This window comes from Hyaena hyaena, unplaced genomic scaffold (assembly GCF_003009895.1).
Source record: "Hyaena hyaena isolate Hyena2069 unplaced genomic scaffold, ASM300989v1 scaffold_1122, whole genome shotgun sequence".
Lineage (NCBI taxonomy): Eukaryota > Metazoa > Chordata > Mammalia > Carnivora > Hyaenidae > Hyaena > Hyaena hyaena.
In genome coordinates, this window is record NW_024081755.1 from 325328 (window position 1) to 350126 (window position 24799).

General features: G+C 32.6%; 1 pseudogene; it reads left to right on the forward strand.

Annotated features, from left to right (window-relative positions):
- Nucleotides 1–898: 898 nt before the first annotated feature.
- LOC120224176 lies at nucleotides 899–1650 on the forward strand (annotated as a pseudogene).
- The last annotated feature ends 23149 nt before the right edge of the window (nucleotides 1651–24799 follow it).

The window sequence follows — 24799 nt, forward strand, 5'->3', positions numbered from 1 at the left end:
TTCCAAAATGGCTCCTAGTGATTCCTATATTCTAGTATTCCCATCTTTATGTAGACATTTCCAAATTATGTCACACAGAGTTGTTTTGTGTGACTAATAGCACATAGCTGAAGTGACAGTATGATATTTCCTATATTATGTTATAAAAGACAATGGCTTCCATCTCAGATATGCTCATTCTTTTTTGTCCTCTTACTCTGGGAGAAGCAAGGTGCTATGTTGTAAGCAGTTCTGAGTAAGGTCTTCATGAGTAGTAATTGAAGCTTCCTGCCAAACACCAGTAAGGATCTTTAGGCCTATGGCAAACTGAAGCTTGCCAACAACCATGTGAATAAGCTTGGAAGAACCACTTGAGCTTTGAGATGACTGTAGCTTTTGCAACCTTGTGAGAGACCCTGAGCCAAAACCAACCAGCAAACCTACACCAAGGCAGACCACTAACCCTCAGGTACTGTGTGAGAAAATAAATATTTTGGGATACTTCTTATGCAGCAACAGGTAACAACACAGAATGCATAGATACATAGAAACTTTGCCATTAGCCTATTTATGATAAAAGTAATAATGTACATTTTAAAAAGGATTTTGCTGATTGCAAATTCAATTTACCACCTTAATAAAATATCCTCAAAATTAACATTTACATTATAAGAATTTAACCTTTACTTAATAAAAGCAATTACAACCCCTTACTTCTAAAGATTTGACTTCTTGGCTCTCATAACACCTTAACAATTGTGGGTTATTTTCCTTTTCCTTTAATATAAAATGTTTTGAGGCTGCACCTGGCTCCACTCTCATGGCCACTGCAGTAAATTGAGGTACATAGAGAAAGCGCTGGGGCAAGTGAGATTCCAGGCAGGCGTTGGATGATTCTGTCCCTCACTGAGGAAAATAATTGAACAGGGGCAAAGGAAGTCCTAAGAAGCCAAAAGGCAAAATGTCACCATTCTCATTCTTCATGCAAACTTGCCAAAAAGAGCACCCAGATGCTTCAGTCAACTTCTCTGAGTTGTCTAAGGAGTGCTCAGAGAGCTGAAAGACCATGTCTGTTCAAGAGAAAGGAAAAGACATGGCAAAGGCAGACAACTCTCATTGTGAAAGAGTAAATGAAAACATACCCCACCTACAGGGGAAACAAAGAAAGAGTCCTAAGATCCCAATGCACCCAATGCACTCCTTCGACCTTTTTGTGGTTTTCTTCTGCTATAGATGACAAGCAGCCTCATGAAGAAGGCTGCTGAGCTGAAGCAAAAATACGAAAAGGGCATTGCTGCATACAGAGCTAAAGGAAAGCCTGATGCAGCAAAAAAGGGAGTCATCAAGGCTGAAAAAAAGAAGAAAAAGAAGAAAGAGGAGAAAAAGGAGGAAGATGAAGATGATGAATAAGTTGATTCTAGCTCAATTCTTTTTTCTTGTCTATAAAGCATTTAACCCCCCTGAACACAATGCATTCCTATTAAAGAAAAAAAAAATGAAATGTAAGGCTCTGTAAGATTTATTTTTAAACTACACAGTATCTTTTTTTGTATAGTTAGCACACTACAGAAGATGCCTTTAGATAGCCCTGTCCTGGTGGTATTTTCAGTAGCCACTAGCCATGCCTAGGACAGAGTGGGGGTTGTAAAACTGGTATGTAAATTTAAACAGGTTCATGATGGTGCATAGCACAAATTAGTTGTATATGAGGATGGTAGTTTTTTCATATTCAGTTGTCTCTGAGGCAGCTTACAGGAAACAATTGGTGTTCTGTTAACTGAATACCACCCTGAAATTGAAAAAAAAAAAAAAAAGTTGCAACTGTTAAGCTGACATTCTGAATGTTCTAAGTAAATACAATTTTCTATTAGTCATAAATAAATAAAATGTTTTAAGGATTTGGTTCTATTTACTCTAGTGTTTCTCAAAATAAGGATTCTAGGTAAGTTTCAATGTGTAGGTGAAGATCAGAAATAGAGAATTTTCAACAGCTCTTTGGGCATAACAGGAGTAAGCCACAGGTCATACGAAAAAGATAAAATAGATTCTTCTTCCCAGATTCCTTTCTTGTCTTTTCTTGAACTCAGTTTTTAGATTTGCTACAGGCCAAAGACAGACTGTAAGTTTTTCTTCTCCATGATCCTATAAATCTTGTTATTTTTTTTTATTTCCAGCGCTGTTCTAGTAATCCTCACAATGGCTCAGATCATAGAATTTTAAAGCCATGTATTAATAAATTTTATATAAATCAACATTATGATATATCCCTCACTATGCCAAAGTTTTATCTTAAAAAATGCTTAGAAAATTAAAAACCACTTTTAATTTTATTTTACCTTAATTTTAATGTTCAAAATCTTATATTTTTGCTAGTAAAACATAAATGTATAGTGTATATCAAATAAATCAATCTTGGAATATTTTTTCTCCTGCAACAATGCAGATAATTGGCTTCATCAATCTAAATGATGCTATAATACTAGGATTATATTAATGTCAATACCAGATGCTTTACAATTTGTTTATATAAAAATAAATTTTAACTGAATTCATTATTTGTAATATTGTTTCATTTTTATAAATATGAAATATCTTCTTTAGAAAAAAGGACAATGTTTTTATATCATTTTTATACTTTATGTAAATGCATATAAAACATTTAAATGGCTGTATAGTTTATTACTGAAAGTAAAAATTAAGTGAATCCTTTAAATATTGTAGAAAGTTTCATGTGACCACCTAATTCATTTTAAATAAACATGAGTGTCTTGCATATTGTGAATAATATATTATAAAGATATACATATAAATATTTAAACAACCGTATATATATACGGACACATATATACATTTAAATTTCACATGTGCTATTTTGTATTGTAAGTAATAAAAATCTTAGGCAGTTGAAAAATTTAATTAAACCATATTAGGTCAAAAAAAACCTTGCAAAGAATTAAACACTGTGTAAAGAAACCAGAAAAGCCTTCATGTTTACTACAGGAAATATACCATTAATGTTGTCAGAGCCCAAGTACAGATTAACCACCATCATTTCTAAATGTTGACTATAACAAAGATAGATGTAACAATGTTTTCATATTTTGCATCCAAACTACCCATAATTAAGTCATGGCAGAAAAATGATTTTTACATTTCTCCCTTTAAAAGATAAAGAAATACATACTCTTCACCATTATATCTCAATGGCTAAACTTGTCTCTTTAGTAGAGTTCAAGAGTCAAATCAATAATTTAATCTTTTACAGCTGAATATATTCTACATGTAAACAGTATTTCTGCTTAAAACAACAAGCATGTGTTGCACTTTGATACATTTAAAATTCTCTGTGCTCCTTCTCTGATAGTCAGAAGATTGCTAAATTCTACTTAATCTTTGTAAAACAATGTTTACTTTTGGGGTTTTTTTGTATATCTTACTTCCAAAATAAATTACTATATTCTGCAACAGGCTACATGGAATTCATAGGTTCACTATTTTTTAAGTTTTACAATTATTTCTGATGCTATATGTGATTTCACTCTCAAGAACCTTAGTCTTATCCATAATTAAATCTAAATTTGTGCAATAAAAAGTTTCCATTAAAATCCTTCCTCTAAGCAAACAATACCTGGAAACCTTACGTCGATAAATTAAAATATGTACTATTTGAATAAAGCCTCCTGCTAACTGGTGCAGAGAACAAAGAGATAAATAGACACATATAAACTTATGGGCTACAATGACAGATGAATCAAATAGATTGGTAACTATACCAATTGCAGGTCTGAATAGGAATGCCAAAAGTGGCATAAACAGAGTGATTTTGGAAAATTGAAGATGAAAAATGTTTCGGGAAGGTTACAAGAAAATCCTCAACATTTTTGTAATGTCCATTGTAATATGAATTAGTATATATAGGAAGAAAGAAATGATCAACTATCTAAAACACATATGGCAGTCTTTAAATTCTGCCACAGGAAGGGAGAAACAAAGATGGGTCAAAGTCAACCCAAAGCAGGACACTTTAAGGTATATAATAATTTTTTTTTCTTTTTGTCCTCAAGGCAAATTTAATGCCAAGAATTGATAGAGTTCTAAGTGCTTGGAATCAGGAGGTACATTATTTTACTTCATCTTGACTATCAGGAATAGAATCATGGAATATTAGTGGTAGAAGTACTCTTATTCCTTAACATGATTTGAGGTGGCTAAAGCTATTCTGTTCACTTCATAGTGCAGACACCTGTGTATAATAAAACACAGAAGGTTGGTATTCCTGTATTATACATTCTATTTACTGTATCAAACATCCTATTAAGTTTCCTTTTTCTTGTTGTTTTATTAGGTTAGATTAATCTCATTTTTGTGCTATCTTTATATGCTTTATAACCTATATTCTTTTTTTATGTAAATTGTATTAAATTTACAATTCTCATGTGGTAATATATTGGGATGCTGGGTTGTTTCAATACAAGTTCTACTCATTATTCAACCTTCACTAATACCTAAAACTCTTCAGTGATCTTTACATTTTAAATAAAGTTTTCAATTATTTTCTTCAAAATCCCTGTTGGGACATCCTCTATTTACCAATGTGATGAGGGGTTCTCATAAAAAAATGAAAGTCTAGGTTAGTTTTCCTTTGTTCAGTGTCAATAAGTCATCCTATGACTTTTGGAGGGTTGAGATAATGAATATAGTATCTTTTAATGTTGTTTACCTGATAATGAATTTTATAATTAAATTAAAATAAGATATTACCAAGGGCTGAGAATTGGTATTTTAAATAAGTGACAGGTATTAAGGAGTGCACTTGCGATGATCACTGGGTGTTGTATGTAACTGTTGAATCATTGACTTGTATATCTGAAACTAATATTACACTGTATGTTAACTAACAGGAATTTTAAATACAAACTAAAAAATTAAATAAATGAAGTGATTGGAATCAATATCATCTGAACCTGTCTTATTATTTCACACATGAAGATCAGAATGGTTAAGTGAATTACCCAAATCTACACATGTAGGTAGTTATAATTCTCAAATTACTACATAGGACTTCTGACTTCCTCTTGAGCTCTGACCTCAGTAGGTCCATCATTCAGGTAAAATCTATCTTCCACTCAGATCCCATCACTCACATATATTGTTCTCTAGGAATCTTTTGAACTCACTTCCATCTCTAGGTGTCTGAGTCATGAGGGAGGGATTAAAAATAACAGACTAGAGAAACCCTATATACTGGAAGAAATGCTGAACCTTGGGAGAGAAAGCTTAGGCTCACTTATTCTCAATCTCTCTGTGCACTCTACAATCTGAGATTAAATGTTCATGACATCTAGGGTGATTCAGTCACGCAGATACACTAGAAACGTTTATACACAAGCAATGAAAGCTACAACTATGGACATCCCAACAATGAATTCACCTACTTCATATTATCTTTTCCCCTAATCTCAGCTACTACCTTGCTTGCTCTTTTCCTTGCTACCCTTTATCTGAAATGCAGACTAAAATTCTCATTTGCTATACTTATTCAGGCTCATCTCCATTCTACAAGTACTGAGATGGAAAATGTGAGCCTAAGCCTACTTTTCTTGCTATGTTAAAAAAAAAAAAGGCATTTGTACAAGGACATAAGACACTTTCTGTATATTAAAAAATGCATTTTAAACGTCTTTAATACCTTGTGTTTTCCTTTTGAACTCTTGAAGTCAATTAAGTATTATCTCTTTTTGTTACTGTGTATGTCCGCTTTTTTCCATTCCCTTTGATTTCTACATCTGTCTCTTCTCTGCCCCTACTTACTTATAGTTTTTCTTCTCATTGATATAATGAAAAATACACTTTCAAGACTTCCCCATGAAGTTTAAAACCTTGTCAAGCAATAAGACTCAGAATAAGTAGGCCCAGTATGCAGCTGAACAAGAAGCACCCTTACAATTAGAACCAAGTATGGAAAGTTAAATGTAAAATATAAGTCAATTCAACATCCAACTGAAAATCAAATGAGTATACTGCCATCATGGTATCAGATGAGACCATATCTGACTGGGAATAAAGTGGATATGCTAGGATATGCTCTTCTTTGACATCTAAATTTTCAACATAAAATAAAAACAAAATCATATATACATATATATAATTATATATAATGTATTTATATATATAATAAATATAAGAAGGAATAGAAACATTCACACATGAATACATATGGGTAGGGATTAGCTATGGGGTCTCTTATTACATCATTTGAAAATTAATTTGAAGTAAATTCTGGGTTGGTATCATCTGCACACGTAATTTGCATGCACCAAGGGCAGCATCTTAGATACCTGAACCAGCTGATCTCAGAGACATGGATTTTTGCTAGGTTTATTCCTTTGAGACAGCTATCTAGAAATATTTATCCATTCTGAAATCTTCTGGAACATCCAAACTTACTTTCAAATTCCCAGAAATTCTGCATTTCCATTAGCTCATGTGACAAAGTCAGCATGACCAGTGACTGCCATCAGGCACTTTCATTTCCAGTTCTTACCACAAGTGTTTTCCTCACACACAGCTGTCATATCATTCACTTGCTGTTAACATCATTGATGGCTAGTCAATAAACACCAAATTTGTTAGTATTCCATATGAAACACCAACAAAATGGCCAGCCTCACCTCTAGGCACATATGCTGTGTTCCAAGGCCATATTTAAGAACTTCATGGTCTTTTTTGAGTTTGTGTTCAGGACTTTACACCTGTTGCTATTTAGTTTTTCTAGCTAGTTAATTTCTACACCTTATTTTAGTATGAATTTAAAATGTCACATTCTGTGTAAAGCATCCTCCTGAAGAGATAAACTCTACATCCTTTAAACACCTCCAATCTACTGCTATCACATTTAAATTTAATAACTTCTTCATATGTCCCTATATATGGTTGATAAATTTTGGACATTGGCCCATACATGGCCTTCTGTTTTTGTAAATAAGTTTTATATTAGTCATACACATTTGTTTACATATTGTCTATGGATGCTTTTGTGCAAAAGTGGCAATATTGCATAGTTGTCGCTGAAACTATAATATATAATACAATCCTAAACTATTCACTATCTGTCCCTGTTCAGGAAAAGCTTGCTGACCTCTATACTAGAGTTGGACATTCTTAAAAAAAGATATACTGTGCCACATTCATCTTTCTGTATCCATAACCTTTCAGAGTACCTGATAAAAATATTGTTAGGGGATAAAAATATTGTTAAATGAATGGATTTCTCTTGACCTTTTCCCATATTTCTTAGTATTTCATTTATACTTCCTCTCAGAAAAGAGGTATTGTCATGAAGAAATTGAATGATTTTGGTGTTCTAATATAGAGCTAGCACTAATTATATGCACAATAAATATGTAGAAAGAATGAAATTCATTAAACTTGCAGATTTAAGCAACATATTATTGGACACAAATTGGCAGAGGGAAAATACTTTAAGGGATATTTGATGCAAGGATGTATGATGGCCAAGATGAAGTAAGATAAATTATGTTGCTAATTTCAGAAACACTAGAGGACATGCATATTTAAACAGAGTAGACAAATGAAATCCTGGCATGGGTGACTTGCTTTTTATATTTTATCATTTTAATAGTTTTAATATTATAATAGTTTCTTTACAAGTATTAACAACCCTTCAATACTAACTTTGAAATGTACTGGTGAAGATAAGATTAAGTATCTCAGTGTACACATATTAGCTCGGCTTTCAGTAAATATTACTTTTATCCTCCACAAAGGTTAATTAAACCAGGGATAACCAAACCAGGCATGTATTTTCATCCTTGACCATGTTCCTGGCATTTATTATGAAGACACATCCAGAGATCTAGGTATAGAAATTGCATTTCAAAAAGTTAGACTTCAAGAAATTTCACTTTTTCTCCAAACTAGAATAAGTCATATATTTAATTGTAATTCAAAGAAAAACATTTCCAACCTTATCTTTTTGTACTTTTCCACGTACCCACTAGAAAAAAAAATAACAGACTCTTTTTTCTCCAGGTTTGCAGACATTCTGTCTGACAGTGAATGTGATCTAAGGTTGTGTGGCTCAAAAGCTAATGTAGTTGCCAAAGTGCTTTCCCCACTGGGCACACACAAAATATGCTCTTTGATTATAATCTTCATCCCTCTTTTCAAGACTTGTTTCTGTTCATAACTCTTTGGGGCTTAGAGTCAATTCAAGTTTGTTTTTAAGAAAAGAATATTCCTTAAAGCTGCAAGCAAGGTTGATCTGCTGACTGCTTCGATTTCACAGTTTTCCAGCTATGCCACATTGTTTGCATCTGTGTTTCAGTAAAGTCTTAAAAGCATTTCTTTTCCTGTGACTGTTTGCAATTACTTCTGCTGGCCATACATCTATACATATTAGTAGGAGAGCATTCTCTTTGGTATTTATTAATAGAGCTGCAATTAGAAGTAATATTAGACTCTTATTCAGTAAAAATCCCCAGAAGAAAAGAACTTAATGGTAAAATCATAATTGTATCCCACTTTAAGTTGAAAAATTAAAAAAAAAAAACTTGTTGCTAAACCACTCAGAGTTTGTATTTGAAAAATATAACCTACAATTTCATTAAGAAACAGGAAAATAACAATAGCATCAACAACTAAGACCTAATCTAAATCAGTTCAATGAATGTCAAACATGTATGTATATATATATTTTTTAAAGCTACATATTTTACTAAATTTAGAACCATCTGCTTTTTGGTAAAATAACTCATGTTATGTATGCCGTCTCTGAACTTCACATTCATAGACAATGCTACTGGTTCATCAGCATGAGTACATAAAATGCTGTTATTCTAATTGTCTAAGTAGATATGTCCTGTGTTATCTCTGTCTGATTTGGTCTTTTTGTCTGTGACCCATAGTATGACTAATTACAAAAAAAAGAGAGAAAACAAAGAGAAAAAGTCAAAGGTCTATTCTGTCCACTGAATGTACTGAAGCTAAAGTATTGTGGTTTTAATTCTATTAGCCATGATCCAAGAGGCAAACTACAGCCAGGGACCCATCTGTCTCTTTTTGTAAATAAAGTTTTATTGGAACACAGCCACATCCATTCATTTACATTTGTCTGTGGCTGCTTTCCAGCTACAACAGCAGTGTTGAGGAGTTTCGACAGAGACTGTAAGGCCAGGAAGCCTAAATATTTACTAAAAGGCTTTAGGAAGTTTTCTAACTGCTTCTCCAGAATATTAGAATCTGAGACAGTGGTGTCAAATCAGGAGTTCTTCAATCTTTGATTACCAAGGACACTTAAAATAAGAAATAAGGGTAATCCAGATATTTATTCCAGAGGCTATAAATTTACAACTGACATGAAATAATTTGCAGGATATTAGGTTGAGATATTTTCTGACGTTCAGACCAGAGCACTCTTCTGCCCACTGGCCACCTCAACGTGGACATACCAAGTTACTTTCCCCAGACATTTCTCTTAACCATCCTCTAGTCAGCCCTCCAAATTGCTTCCAGCAAAAGATTTAAAAGACAAAATTGACTGTGTCTGTCTTAGAATTACTTAAAATCTATAAGCACCATTTCATATTCTTTGAAATAAAATCAAGCTACTTACAATGGCTTAAGATCCATGAAATGGATCAAATCTTGGATCAAACTAATTGATAAACTGGCTACCTGAATTTTATCTCTTACTTCATGGCCTTCAAGTAGTTGCCCATTTGTTCAACCTTAGCCCTAAAGATGCTAAGATGACTTAGCTAAAGGTGACTCATCCAAAGCACCAGCTGAGAAAATGTCCTTAATTTAGCTGGCTGCTTTATCTAGATTAGGCATCTCACATTTAGTCTTAATGTATTTAGCCTTATCATGGCAGTGTGACTTTCCATTGGAATTGCTCTGTTTATTTTTCTCAATGACTTATTTAAAGGATAAGTTTCTTGAAAATAGAACCTTATTATATTTAATGAACAAAGAGTACTGCCTGAATCTGCTCTGGTGAGACACAAGAGCCTAGTGGAAAATAATTCTAGAATGGCTGTGTAGAATGAGAAAAGGCTCTTTGTGTGATGTGTATATTAATTAACAAAAGAATCTTTGCTTCCCTTCCTTCTTCTACAACCATAACTCTAAATAGCTTGGACAATTTTTTGAAAAAAAAAATGTTATTTTGGATAAAGAACAATGACCAACTGAAAGAAAAAATCCTAACTTCTTCATATTGTCAGCAATCAATAATTTAATTATGTCAAGATATAGTGTTACCACAACCCTGTTTTATAGAAGAAAGGCAACTGGCAACTTAACTACTTATTTAAAAGTCTATGAACTGGGGACACCTGGGTGGTTCAGTTGGTTAAATGTCCAAATCTTGGTTTTGGCTTAGGTCATGATCTCACTGTTTGTGAGTTCAAGCGCCCTCACTGGGCTCTGCACTGACAATGCGAGGCCTGCTTAGGATTCTCTGTCCCTCTCTCTGCCCTTCCCCTACTCTCCCTCTCTCTCTCTCTCTCTGTCACTCTCAAAAATAAAGATAAAAACTTAAAAAAATTTAAGTTAAAACTTTTTAAAAGATTATGAATTGAAATATTATTTTACCCTACATGCAAATATTATCAATATGTGTACATAGATCTCTACTTTTACAACTCAGAGGTATAATTATCATTTACACATTCAAATTAGCTTATTATCTACATTTTACGGATGAGGAAACATACTTACACAAGTAAATTAAACCATCGATTTTAAGGCCATAAGGTAAGCAATAAAAGTTTAAATGTATAAATCCCTATCTCTTTTCCAGGGCTAATGCTTAAAATTAGGATTTTAGACATATTTTCTTTACTGAGTTTTCAACATAAGGTAAGAGGTTTTGTATAACAATAAACCAAGGCACTCTCTGGGAGGCCTTCATTATTGCACAATACTATGTAAGAAATATGTATATCATAGCAGAAAAATCACCAAAAAAACCATTTTTTTAGTCTAAGTCATATTTGTAACAGACTGGTAATAACAAAACTTGCTAATTGTTATGGCCTAATGGATTACAACAAAGGTGTATACTCGCAAAAATAGATTCCATTTTGTTATCTGATTCTTACCTTTCACCAAATATGGTGAATACTCTGTCTTAGCCATCTAGCATTTCTAATGCTTCCAGTCACTTTTCTAGATTTTCCACAAAACTTCTAGCCCTATAAGTTGTAATACATTTGAAAAAAAATCATATTTGGAAAAAAACAGTAACAATAGATCATAGTGACAAAATGCGTTATATACTTCTTAAAAAGGAACAATCTAAAGCCAGTTTTCCTTTAATCTTAGAAATTATACCATTCTGTACCAAATATACTGAGCATAAATTTCAGACTGGGACTAAATCATTTTAATGAAAAATTAGAACACCCTTTTTAATATTTGGCACTTCTAGGCACCAAAAGTTGTGGGTAACAGGTGCATCTTTCTTGTGATAAAGTTTCTCAAAGGAAAGCCATGTAAAAGGGATTCGTTAGAAATCCTGCTAAACAATTCTACACAAAAACACTTTCAACTTTAATATGTTCACTGGCTTAGTTGTTAGAAAGCCAAAGTTGCAAATAAATAAAAAGCAAAGACCAAAAATGGGAAGCATATACTCTAGCAAATTATTATCTAAATAATCTGTAGTTCTAGAAACACAAAATTTTTAAAGATATATGAAAACTGGTCAGCCTCTGCTTCTTTTGAATGAATCTATATGCTTTTACAATATGTTTGTTTCTGATTGTGGTGGGCAATAAAGTAAAACTGATTCTAATGCTGGTCTTTGTATCACTGACTTTAACAAGATCAAGAGTCTAGGAAATTCCTTTTTGCTGTCACTCACTGACAGAAATGTATATAATAGTGCACAGCAGGAGGTGCAACCTTGAAAAACACCAAGGGGCATAACAGTAAGGTACCACAGAAATAAAGGAGAAGCATCCCTGGGGAAAGAATAAAACACACAGATAGCAGAGACAGGGAAAAGAGGCAAGGGACATGGCCAAAAAAGATATTATTGATATAGACAATAATTAGGGTAAAAGTTCACCGAAAATATTTATACATGAAATTAGATTAGTATAAATATCAGATTCAGCAAAGTATGCTAAGGAAAAAGAATTTATGATCTGAACAACAGAGTATATATCATAATGCAGAATGACGTTTAAAAGGCATTGATTTACCTAACAAATACTTATTTGTCAAAGAAGTCACCGCAACTTCTTTTGGCTAGATTGAAACATCAGGAAAACATTTAGCAGTTTTTATACAACTGAATGTTTCTGCACATGTTAATCAGATATTTAAAGGCACTTAACTATTTCAAATCAGGGTACAGGTAGGTGCTACAGGCTGAATGAGGTTGTCCTCCTAAAATTTAAGTGTTGAAATGTAATGACCAAAGTGATAGGATTTGGAAATGGAGCCTTTAGGAGGTGAGTAGATCATCAGGGTAGAGCCTTCATGAAGGCTATATATAAGAGAGACTCTCTATATAAAAGAGACCCCAGGGAGATTCCTGGTCCTTTCCACCACGTGAGGTTATAGTGAGAAGGCCATGTACGAACCAGAAAGCAGGTCTTTACTTACTGGACACTGAATCTGTCAATGCCATGATCTTGGACTTCTCAGTTGCCAGGACTATGAGAAATAAAATGTAGGTTTTAAGCCACCCAGTCTATGGTGTTTTTGTTTAAGGAATCTTAATGGACCAAGATTAATTTAGTCCATTTTTAAATTTCATGTGAAATAGTGTTCAAAGGAGAAAGTAGTTCAGTTTTCAAAGTTAGTTAATATTTAATATTAAATATTAAAGTTATTTAATGTTTCTCTCCTCTATCAAGCCATCAGCATCAACTAGTTCTTTCTAGAAGTAATTGTCATGCTTTTAATGATATGAGTCTTATCTCATTTGTCTTTAATATACCTCTGTAAAAAAAGTAGCCACCATTCACAACTGGAGAGATATGGAAACAGTCATTCAGATTGACAAATGACCATCTCTCTGTGACAAAAGAAAACTTGCTCTCCTGATCTTTGGAACTATTATTACCTTTATTTTTTTATTTATTATTATCTTAAATAAAATGAACTTGTCAAAAAACAAGTTAACATATTTTTGGCATTATAGGCTCTTATAGTTATGCTCCAAGAGATAGAGAAGTGATAGATAGATAGGTAGGTAGATGATAGTATACACATAAAATTAGAAAAAGATAACTTTAAAATGTTGAAAAATATGGTCACAGAAAAAATAATTTTTGATCTGAACTCAAAAACAGATATCTAAAAATCTTTTTAGTAACTCAAAAGAAATCAAAGACCTAAATGAACAGAGAAAGGAGGCAAGGAAACAAAAAGAACACCAAATGGCCAATTACGAGACATAGAAATCCAAATAAATTACCCTAAAGAGTTATATTTTTATCTATCTCAATGTGTCTATTAAAAGTACAAGTATAGATTAAGTAATCTATATTAATATGATTGTAACAATAAGAAACTCCACAATGTCTCTTATTTTGTGGGCAAAAAGTAGAGAAAAGTGCATTGATCATGAAGTTAGCACATCATATGAAGTTAATATTCTGTAAGATCAAATTTCATCAGTGAAGTCATTTACTTTGTTTTCCTATTGGTAATGTCCCCAGAATGACAAAAATGATTAGTAAAAAGCATCTATCTATCTACATATATATATATATATATATATATATGTGTGTATGAACACACACACACACACACACACACACACACAACTACCTATGTGTGTGTGTGTTTTCAAAAAAGCATTTGGACCAAGCAAATGAAGAAAAAGTGAATTTGTATCAATAAATTCATATGTAGATATTGAACCAAAATTTATATTTAATTATAATAAAAGGTTTTAAAACTTTATACTTGAGTCTCATATTCAGCTTTTTGTTTTTATTCAGCAAACTGAATGAAGGCATAGAAAATACATATTAAGAAGTCACTTTATGAAGAGATTTCACGTAAAATATATCAGCATTGTAGAAACCTTGGAATTTCTACAATTTTGTTTTCTGTGAAAAAAAGGAAAGGATGTGTTCTCTATAGCTTTAAAAGATGAGAAATAGAATCAACTAATACAGGTTTTACATTAAAACAGCTAAGAGTCATAATCTGCTTGTGAAATTTAAGGTGTCCCAATCATGGTAAATGTTAAAGTTTAAATTTGATATTAGTTTTTCAGGGATAGTTTACAGAAAATTCCATGTATTATAGGAATTTGAACCTACTTGATCCTAAGATTTCTTCCTGCTTAAAAAGTTTATAATTATTTCCCATAATTAAGAGGAAGCTCCATGCAGTCATCACACACAAACACATTTCAATATCATTCTGCCTGTCTACATATGGCACAATCTATCCTCATTATTTCCAGATTTCATAATTTGCAAATTTTCCCACTCATTAAAATGTATTTGTAACCCTAAAACTGATACTTGCAATTTAAAAATCTCTGGGGTCATGTGCAGATAGATACAGAGCAGCACAAAAATTCAGTTGCCCGATGCACACATTCCCAGCCTAGGTTAAAAATGACAACACTTTGCTTTCTTATTTTAGCTTCATACCTGGCAAAAGTGTCCTTTTCAATGTCTATTTGTGACTCATTTTTGCATTTCTGTACTTGATGTTGATGATTTTTTTCTTTAAAAATGGCTCTAAGCATACAGCTGAAGTGCTGTCTAAAGTTCTCAAGCACAAGAAGGCCATGATGTGCCTTAGGGAGAAAATATATGTGTTAGATAAGCTTCATTCAGTCATGAGTTATAGTGCTCTTAGTCATGAGTTTAATGCTAATGAATGTTAATGAATCAACAATATATATTAAATACAGTGTCTTCAAACAGAAACACACATAAACAAAATTATATATTGATTCATTGACAAAAATGTTGTGACAAAAGGCCCACAGGAATCTACCCCTGTATTTTTCCAACAAGCAAGAGTTCAATGTTTGCTTAAATCAATGTTTCAGAGACTTTATAGAACACAACCACTTCAATTAATGAGAATAGACTGTATTTCCTAGTATTAAGCTAATGCTGGATAATATAAACCTCTCCAAAAAGTATTTGCATTTAGGAAGTGGAAAGGACCTGGGTTCAAATTAACTTCACAAATGAATATCTTACGGCTTGATATTCTTCCTGCATTCTTTGTGAATCAATGATAAATGTAATCATATTTAAGGAAAGTCTTGTAGCTCTATGATGGAAATCTTGCTCTTTTCCAAGTATACATATTAACTTTCTATATCTCATCCTTAGTCCCAGATTATGAGACCAAACTATCCGGGGGACTACTTAAAGACAATGTTGTAATATATAAATATGTTTTAAGCATTTCCTTCTATATAGTGAAAGCTATAACTAGCAGTCAGCCAGGTGGCTATTTATTAGTGCCAAATTGAAATCAGCAAATCTGAGCCTCTGGCTGCCTGCCCCTGATCACAGAGGAACACATGCATTGCTCTGTGTCTGTTCCTGGAAACCTCCAAGCCAAACTGTGTGAGGCTGTTATGAAGCCTGAGAAATCCGGAGTCGCTAAACAATTGTTAGCACTAGTTGCAATACTCCAAACTTACTGTAAATATTTACAAAGCTGCAAGTTAGTCAAATCCACACTCTTGCTTAATTATACACAATATTAAAAAATAAAATTTCACAGTTTGCATTTTGATCAATAGTGGTGTAGTTTCTAAGCTTAATTCCTCAATGTCTGTCTCTTATTGCTACATGTTTACTTTCGATCTTATATACTTCAGCCATTAAAAACGGGACATTAGGACCTTACAATTTAATGGGGATTATTGGTCCCAGAAAACATATTTTCTATATTAAAAAGGGCAGCAATGCCTTCTATAAATTTAAGCTAGGGGTATAACGTATGGATCCAAGATTATCTTTAAGTTTATAAAGTAATTCTAATGGAAAGAAAACTCTTGGAAGATCATGACTAGTTATCACAACACAATTTCTTTCATCTGATTATCTGAGCCTCATAAAATATAGCTTACTGTACCTCAGGTAGATTCAAAATGAACCTTCATGGAAAACAACAGATAAGGAAGGCTCAGATTTGATTTTTGTTGTGAAATCTGCATACTACCTTTTTCTATCATGAACAAATTAAGAAGATATAACCCACTTGCAAAGACACAGAGCACAAGAGAATCAAATAAAATGCCTGTTTGCAATTTTACATGGGGAAAAAAATTAACTTCACAGTCAAATAACAAGAGGTTCATCAGAATGACAACCAAGGAAATGAGTTTCAGAATAGTCTTCTCTTAACGGTTAGCAACAGCTTTCTTATATCGAGAGCGCCACTATCTTTAGCCTTTGCTTGGATTATTATCAAATGAAAGTGAACCCAGGATCACCCATCTCATTATTATCTAAGAGAACCATGTTTTTTTACCAATATATCAACACAGAAAATTTTCTTGTTTTACATTCATAAGTAACAATAAATTTGATAGCATTTAAAATCACAAAAAGATAAATAGCACAAATATAAATTAAAAACATGCAGATATTCACAAACAGTATGTAAAATGAATATAAAATCAAAACAACATACAGGAAAGAAAAACTATTCCCAAAGCTCACAAAAAATGAGAAAAACAGGTTTATATATTGTGTTGTAAAATTATCTGGCTTTTAAATAAGTTCTAAAAGGAAGCAATCAATTTTTTGTAATTTAGATAATATAGAAACTAGTAAAAATAAATCCAAAATTAAGATATTTGTTAACTAATTAGTGAAATATAGGGTCACTCTTATGCACAAATGCATCACATGAGTCTTGGGATGATAATGTGAGTGACACCACTTAACAGAGTAGATGATTCCAACATGAGCACATATGTCTCAACATAGTACAAGATGTTGAAATTTAACCTAGGAGGCAGTAAAATAATTTCAAGTTTGCTTGTAAAATCAGAGAAATTAAGTGACATAAAGCATCTTCGAATAGTGTAGAGATAAAGAAAATGTTAAAATGCAATTTTAAAAATTTGATTCTAGGGCAGAATTCTGTTAACTCGTTAGAATCCTGCTGTGACCCAAATGATGCTTATTGCATCTTACTATCTGCAGGAGATGTAGTGACTGGAAAACAATTATTTTAGTGTCTTTCAATAAGAGTATCATCTAAGGGCACCTGGGTGGCTTAGATAGTCAAGCATCTGACTCTTAACTTTGGCTCAGGTAATGATCTCATAGGTTGTGAGATAGATCAACACAGAGCCTGCTTGGGATTCTCTCTCTCCCTCTGCCTCTTTCCCTCCCCCCTCTCAAAATACCTAAATAAACTGAAAAAATAGAATCATCTAAACATTTTTTGGAAACTTATTGTCCCCCTCTCTTTTCTTTCCAACTCAGTTACTTCGCTGTATTCTTAAAGTATCCTTAGGTATCATAGGTTTATCCAAATTTGTTGAGTAAAACTGATCTGAAAGACATCACAAGAGTCTTTTTTTTAAATATTTAATCCTTGACTTTTGTTTTTAATTGAAGTATAGTTGTCATATAATATTTTGTCATTGGAGTATTTTTAATGATGCTGATTTGTTAATTTAGAAGACAGTGATTAGAGAAGAAGGTGATATTCTAAAATTCTGAGACAAAGAGAAGAGAAAGTATGGGGGTAATGTGCCTTCTATATAAAATATAAAGAACATAAACATGAATAAACTACACAAGTAATGATTTTAATTAAAAAGAGAAAATGCATAACAATTTTCACCATTAAAGACAATGAATGAGTAACCTGGCATTTTAAAATATATAAAAAAGTATAGCAATGTAAAAAAAACAAAATAAAGCTGCCAAAAATACAAGTTTCTCCCCCCTGGTCAATCTAATTAAGATCAAACCAGAATAGTTGATAATATAGCATATACTATAATAAAGTCCTTTTTATAAAGCAAATTTTTAAAAAGTTGAAGCAAAGATTATGGGAATTAAGCATATGAATATTTATGAGTCATATCATTGTTTCTTCATAACCATACTTTAAGCATTAATGTGGCAATTTAATTTAGTATTTAAAATCTGTTATTTGCTACTCCCCTACTCCAGTGAAAATAAGTGTTGCACTCAATTTATATTTCACATACAAAGATGCTTAACTTTTCAGCAAACTGTGTAATATTTTTTAATTTAAATAGATGTGGTATTATTCACATTACCTTGGACACAAAGTAAACAATACCAGCAGGGAAGAGAGCTGAGAAGTTATATGTGTCAGCTTTGCTTGAGCTGAAAGATCTTTTACATACATCCACTCAAATCTCTAATAATAAACAGAGACAATAGGTTGCAGTGTCTCTCTGATTACTAGAGTTTTATCAGTTTTCTCAAATCCCTTCCTAAGAACTAATGTGATGGGAAAACCCATCACTAGATAGATCCAAGAACACATTCCAAAAATCAGAAATCTCACAACAGAATAAACTAGGATTATTAATCAGGCATTTGTCTCGACATATCTGAACGTTCAGTCTCCTTTGACTAACCACAAATCATCTAGGTTCTTCCATATAAGAAATGAATTCTCACACATGCTTAAAAGCCAGTTGTGGAAGCAGGAAGCCAAAGGAATAGGCAAATGCTCTCAATCAAGAAAGAAAATTGCATAATATTAATTTATTTTATGGGCAAGTAGTTGGACAAAAGTTGTGTATAATCTCTGACAATTGCCCAAGGTATGTACTATTATTCCCTTTTATAGATGAAGAAACTGAGGCTTAGAAAGATTAAGCAACTTCTCTAAATTTACCCATGGCTATGATTCAACAAAGGCAGGTACTATCAAATCCAAATCAGTTTGTTTCCACTATAGCGCAGTCACATTTGAGTTAAGCAAATCCCAACTAGTGCAAATTCTTTAATAACTCACTTATTTTGAAATTATATTAATTTCAGAAATTACAAAATTTGCCAAGAACCACATAATCTCAAAGTTGGTGAACTGAGTCAAATGTAAACTGCATTTCTTCTTTATTCCAACTTGTGCTGGTTATCAAATACATTTGATATCCTCCATGAGGATCAGTTTTGAACTATATTTGTTTGAAATTATAGCAGTCAGCAGCAGCTATAGTGCTGTAGTGCTATAACAAAATGTGACTAACCCATATATCATACTGCCTCAATTATAGTGCTATAGCTATAGTGCTATAACAAAATGTGGCTAACCCATACATCACACTGCCTTAATTATTTTAGAAGAAAAATTAGTCTTTGAAAGTTATTTGCACTCATCATGCAAAAAAATTCTTTAAAAACCCACAAATGAAGGAATGTTTGCAGATGGATTAGAATAATTTATATTCGGGGCGCCTGGATGGCTTAGTTGGTTAAGTGTCCGGCTTTCGCTTAGGTCATGATCTCGCAGTTCGTGGGTTCGAGCCCCGCGTCGGGCTCTCTGCTGACTGCCAGCTCAGAGCCTGGAGCCTGTTTTGGAGCCTGTGACTCCCTCTCTCTCTGACCCTCCCCTGCTCACGCTGTCTCTCTTTCTCTCTCCTAGAAATAAATAAAACATTAAAAAAAAAGAATAATTTATATTCTAAATTAGTTAAAAACAGTTTTTGGTGTATCTACAAATAATAAATTTTAATTTTAAACAGTTTATTAACCCACCTTTTATGTATTTTAATGTTATACTAATGTTAAAAGGGAAAACAGTCTATAATACTGTATGTAATACATGAACTCAACTAAACCCAGGAATGGAAAGAAGGAAGGAAGGAAGGAAGGAAGGAAGGAAGGAAGGAAGGAAGGAAGGAAGGAAGGAAGGAAGGAAGGAAGGAAGATAAATGAAAGACCGAAAGTAATGCTCTAAATTTTAAGTGTCCAGATTATAGACTTTAGGGGAATTTTAACTACCATCCTACGTACCTAAGGACACAGAAATATCTATCGAAACCAAGCTTTTAAATGTGCACCTTAATACATGATCACATATGATGAATCAATGCTGTCTTTGTCATTTGCAAAAGTTGAAGTTGCTATAAATAGAGTCTATATGTATTTATTCAAAATATCAGCAAAAACCATATCTACTCTTATCGTAACATATATAATATTGACATTTGAAATAAAGGAAACTTGATATGATATCACTCAAGTCGAATTTAAGAAACAACACTGATGAAAAAGAGGAAGGGGAAAAAAAGAGGGAGGCAAATGATAGGAGACTCTTACCTATAGGAACAAACTAAGAGCTGCCTGGAAGGGTGCTGGGTGAGGGTGGACTAAATGGGTGATGAGTGTTAAGGAGGGCACTTGTGAGGAGCACTGGGTGTTATATGTAAGTAATGAATCATAATTTTCAACCCCTGAAACCAATACAATACATATGTTAACTAACTAGAATTTAAATAAAAACTTGGAACAAACAAACAAACCAAAATCGATGAGATTATAAGCATATACAGTGCTTAAAGATCAATGCTTAAATGAGCTCCAGGGCAGCAGATGTAAAACAGTTAAGTATTGGGTTTATATGGAAAAAAAAATAAGGAATAAAGGTAACCTGGAAGTTAAAATTTTGTTTATGTAGAAATATTAATATAAAATACAAAGCTACGAAAAATTTTTTAAATAGAAAAACTTATAAATGTATTAGGATGGATTTATACCGATCTTGGCAGGCACTCTTCAAAGTCAGAGAGTTAAAGTGGAAATTTGACGTCTGTGCCAAATTCCTTCAAAAATGTTACACACTCTAATATAGTGTACATGACAAGCTTGAGGTGTTGAAAGGAAACCATTTGAATTATCTAAGCACACACACAAAAAAAAGGCATCTGGAAAATTACCTAACTACTTAAACATCCTATTCACATTTTCTGGAATCTCACAATGCTGAAAGGATATTCAGCAGGTCCCTAGTTTACACTAATTTGCAAGATTTTGAACAAGTATAACAATTTCAAAGAATAGGTACTATTTGGTGCGCGTATCACTAATGATATATGATTTTAGAGGAGAAAATAATTTTAACCTTAATTTTGTTACTTTTGTGTTGCAATGCTTATTACGACATTAATATTTAGTGTCATATTAAGGTGCATTTAGAGATAATAGCAAGAAACAAGGGTCGTAGTTCATTCTTTGTTCTGATCCCTAAGGCTATCAAGCATGGAATCAACTAAATAAAGCAACCTAACTCCTTTTAGAACATTCCTGAAAGGAAAAATGACAGTTCATATAAGCCAGTGTGCTTCTGATAGTGGCTTTCAGATTTTATGTTAGGAAGATTGAGTCAGGCTGTTTTCATGGAAAACCCACACCTTTATGACTTTCTGTCATTTCCCTAATATTCATCACTGACTACTAGTATGCAGTTCAAGAGCTACCCCTTAAAGCTGACCCTATAATAGTCACAAATAGGAAATGCCCTGACTTGATATTAACTATCATCACCACTTCTATAATCTGTACTATCTCTTTTCTCCTACTGTACAGAAAATTACTCTATGTGATTTGGGAGCCAGTTTGATTTGATTAAAGTGGCTTCTGTTACCTAACCATACTGGGAGGATTCAAAATATTAGTCAATACATTAGATGGTAGACAAGAGCATTTTAATTTCTTTTTTGGTAACTAACTCCTTTCTTTTAGGAATCTCTTCTCCAACTCTGTATTCCTTCTAGGGCTGATAAATAGATCCACCCCAAGAAATAGAGGTGAGATATTGAACCAGCTTGGGTAAATTATAAGACTCTCTAGATTCACGTGTCAGGTTTGGTTTTTTTTTCCTCTTAAGTTAGATTGGTTCCAGTTTTCTAAGAGTTAAAATTACTGGAGTTACTGAGATTCCTTAACTGTACATCCAGGATTGACAGCATTCAACGTCCAGTCTAAATATGAAAATCAATCTCAGTTTCAAGGACAAGGCATTTACTACCTAAAATGACTGCTCCTCTCCACTTTTACTACTTGCACAAATTCTCATATTCATTCCACCTGTTGTCATAACAGAGCAAGGTCTTGTTTTTGTTCTTATTTTTTCACTTTTGAACTATTAGTGACCATTGTGTTGGAAATGTGGGTCTCTGACAGCAGAGTTAGTCTTACTGATTAGTAAGTCTTAGATTAAAATGTAAGGTACAGAAAGGTTCCCAACTATCCTGACTCAATCCAGTTACTAAAGAGACTAATTATTTTACTACAATTTAATTATTATTGTATATTACTAATATATATTATTATATTGTCATTGTATTATTACATTATATTATTTCTATTTCTCTTTACTATTATTTCTATTACTATTATTTCTATTTCTACTTACTAATTATTTTACTTTTACTTCTGTATGTTAAGCAGCATTTTCCAAAGGCTTTATTTTTAATGTAAATTCTAGAAATATGTCTAAAACACCAGGACTATTGTTTTTTTTTCCCTAGGATTTGTGATTGATTTTGTTTATTAAATTGCTTCATGATATAATAGAGATCATAAAAGATTTGAAGAGAGAAGGCTGTACAGAAAGTCAACAAATACTACCGATGCACTTTACTACTTTACAAATTTTTCCCCCAGCTAATTCCCAGGATAGGCCTAGTATGTAGGTTGCAACCTAGAAAGTGTTAGACCTAGAACACAGGTTGTATTCCAGCATGGCCCTCTGCACCAGTGATGCTTCCATACAATTCAGAACCCCATATAGGTTTGTAACTCCTGAAGGATAAAAGAGTCCTTGAAAGATTTCCATTGAGATCTAAAATACTAGAAAGTGTAGGGATAACACAGATGAGGAAACTTCAAGATAATGTAGAAATAAATTGAATGAATATGTTGGACTGAGAAGTATCTTGGAATAAGAATATCTTGGAATAACCAAAATCTTGACTCATTCAATAGCATGAAAGTCAGTAAAAAATAGGTATGGTGTTCTCCTTTAGGTATTTACCAAAATGGAATGTTAAAGAAGAGAGTGATAACCCATTATAGATGTCTATATATTATTTTACTTGTTTCTCAAATAAAACAATAAAAAATCAAATGGCATTTATAAAATACCTAATCAGCATAGTGTCAGATGTTTTTCATTTTTGTGGCATGTCATCTAAGAAAGTAAGGTTAAAAATCTATTTAAAAATAAGTTTATAGGGTGCCTGGCTGCCCCGTTGGTATAGCATGTGACTTTTGATCTGAGGGTCTCAAGTTCAAGCTCCATGTTGGGCCTGGAGTTTACTTAAAAAAAAAAAAATCTGTATGTTGATGTAAATGAAAGAATGAGTTATTTCTTTTTTAAAAAAATTTTCTTAATATTTATTTAATTTTGAGAGACAGAGAGACCGAGCGTGAGCAGGGGAGGGCAGAGAGAGAGGGAGATATGGAATCTGAAGCAGGCTCCAGGTTCTGAGCTGACAGTCCAGAGCTAGACGCAGGGCTCAAACTCATGAACCATCAGATCATGACCTGAGCCGAAGTCAGTCGCTTAACAGACTGAGCCACCCAGATGCCCCTGAATGAATTATTTCTGCATTTGATTTTTCTCCTTGAATGGGGAAATGAGTTGTAAAAGTATCTGTATAGGAATATCAGACTACTAATATTGGATTACTCTAAAAAGATAACTCTTCCAAATTATATTCATTAAAAATATAATAGAAAATTATAAGATGTATCTTTAATTTAGTACAATAAAAATACTTTTAAAAAAATGAAACAAGCATATAGCTTCTTTGTCATTTAACGCCAAAAGGAGCCATTTTTTTCAGATGCCATTACAGGAATAAATCAATTAAAATTATAAATTAATTTTTTAAAGGAGGAAAGCAATAAAGCCTTAAACTACTTTAAACTAATGTTTTATAGTTTAATGTTGAAATATTAAAAATTTAGTTATATCCCAGTTATTGTAGCGACTTTAGACTTTATCAAAACTGTGCTTCCAAAGCAAAAACATTACATAAAATTATATAGAATCAATTGCTCAAATAAAAAAAATAAATAAATTATTTGGTAAAATGTTTTGTTAAATTGCCTAAAATACCTAGAAATTCAGACATGGTTTTTAGAGGTCATTGTAATATATTGTAATTGTAAATGTGCTTAGTCTTTAAGGACAATTATACAGATATTCATTTACATGAAACCTTTCTGTTAATGGATAGAATATATTATATTCTTGAAATCCATACCCCCTCATGTTTTATTAAATATAATGAGATCATTAAATATTAAATACTTCCTCCAGAAGATTGTCAGAATATACAATATTCAATGAATTAAGTACTGCACTTAAGTATTAATCAATTGTCTTCATAAAATCTGTAACCCTATTAAATTTTGCTCTTAGTTTATTTCTCTTATTTTTAACTTATTAGGCTTTCTTCTTTCTTTTATTGACTTTTTATTGTATAGTATTTCTTTATAGTATTTCTTGACAGGTAGGTGAAGAAATGATGAATGAGTTAGGAAAGAAAATAATTATAATATTCAAATTTATAGAATCCTTACCATGGGATTCTATAAATTCTATTTTTAACCTTAAGTTTAAAAAAAAAGTTATTTCAGGGGCACCTGGGGGGCTTGGTTGGTTAAGCATCCAACTTTGACTCAGGGCATTATCTCACTGTTTGTGAGTTTGAGCCCCTCATTGGGCTCTGCACTGACAGCTCAGAGCCTGGAGCCTGCTTCAGATTCTATGTCCCCCTCTTTCTCTGTCCCTCCCCTGTTCACACTCTGTCTCTCTCTCTCAAAAGTAAATAACC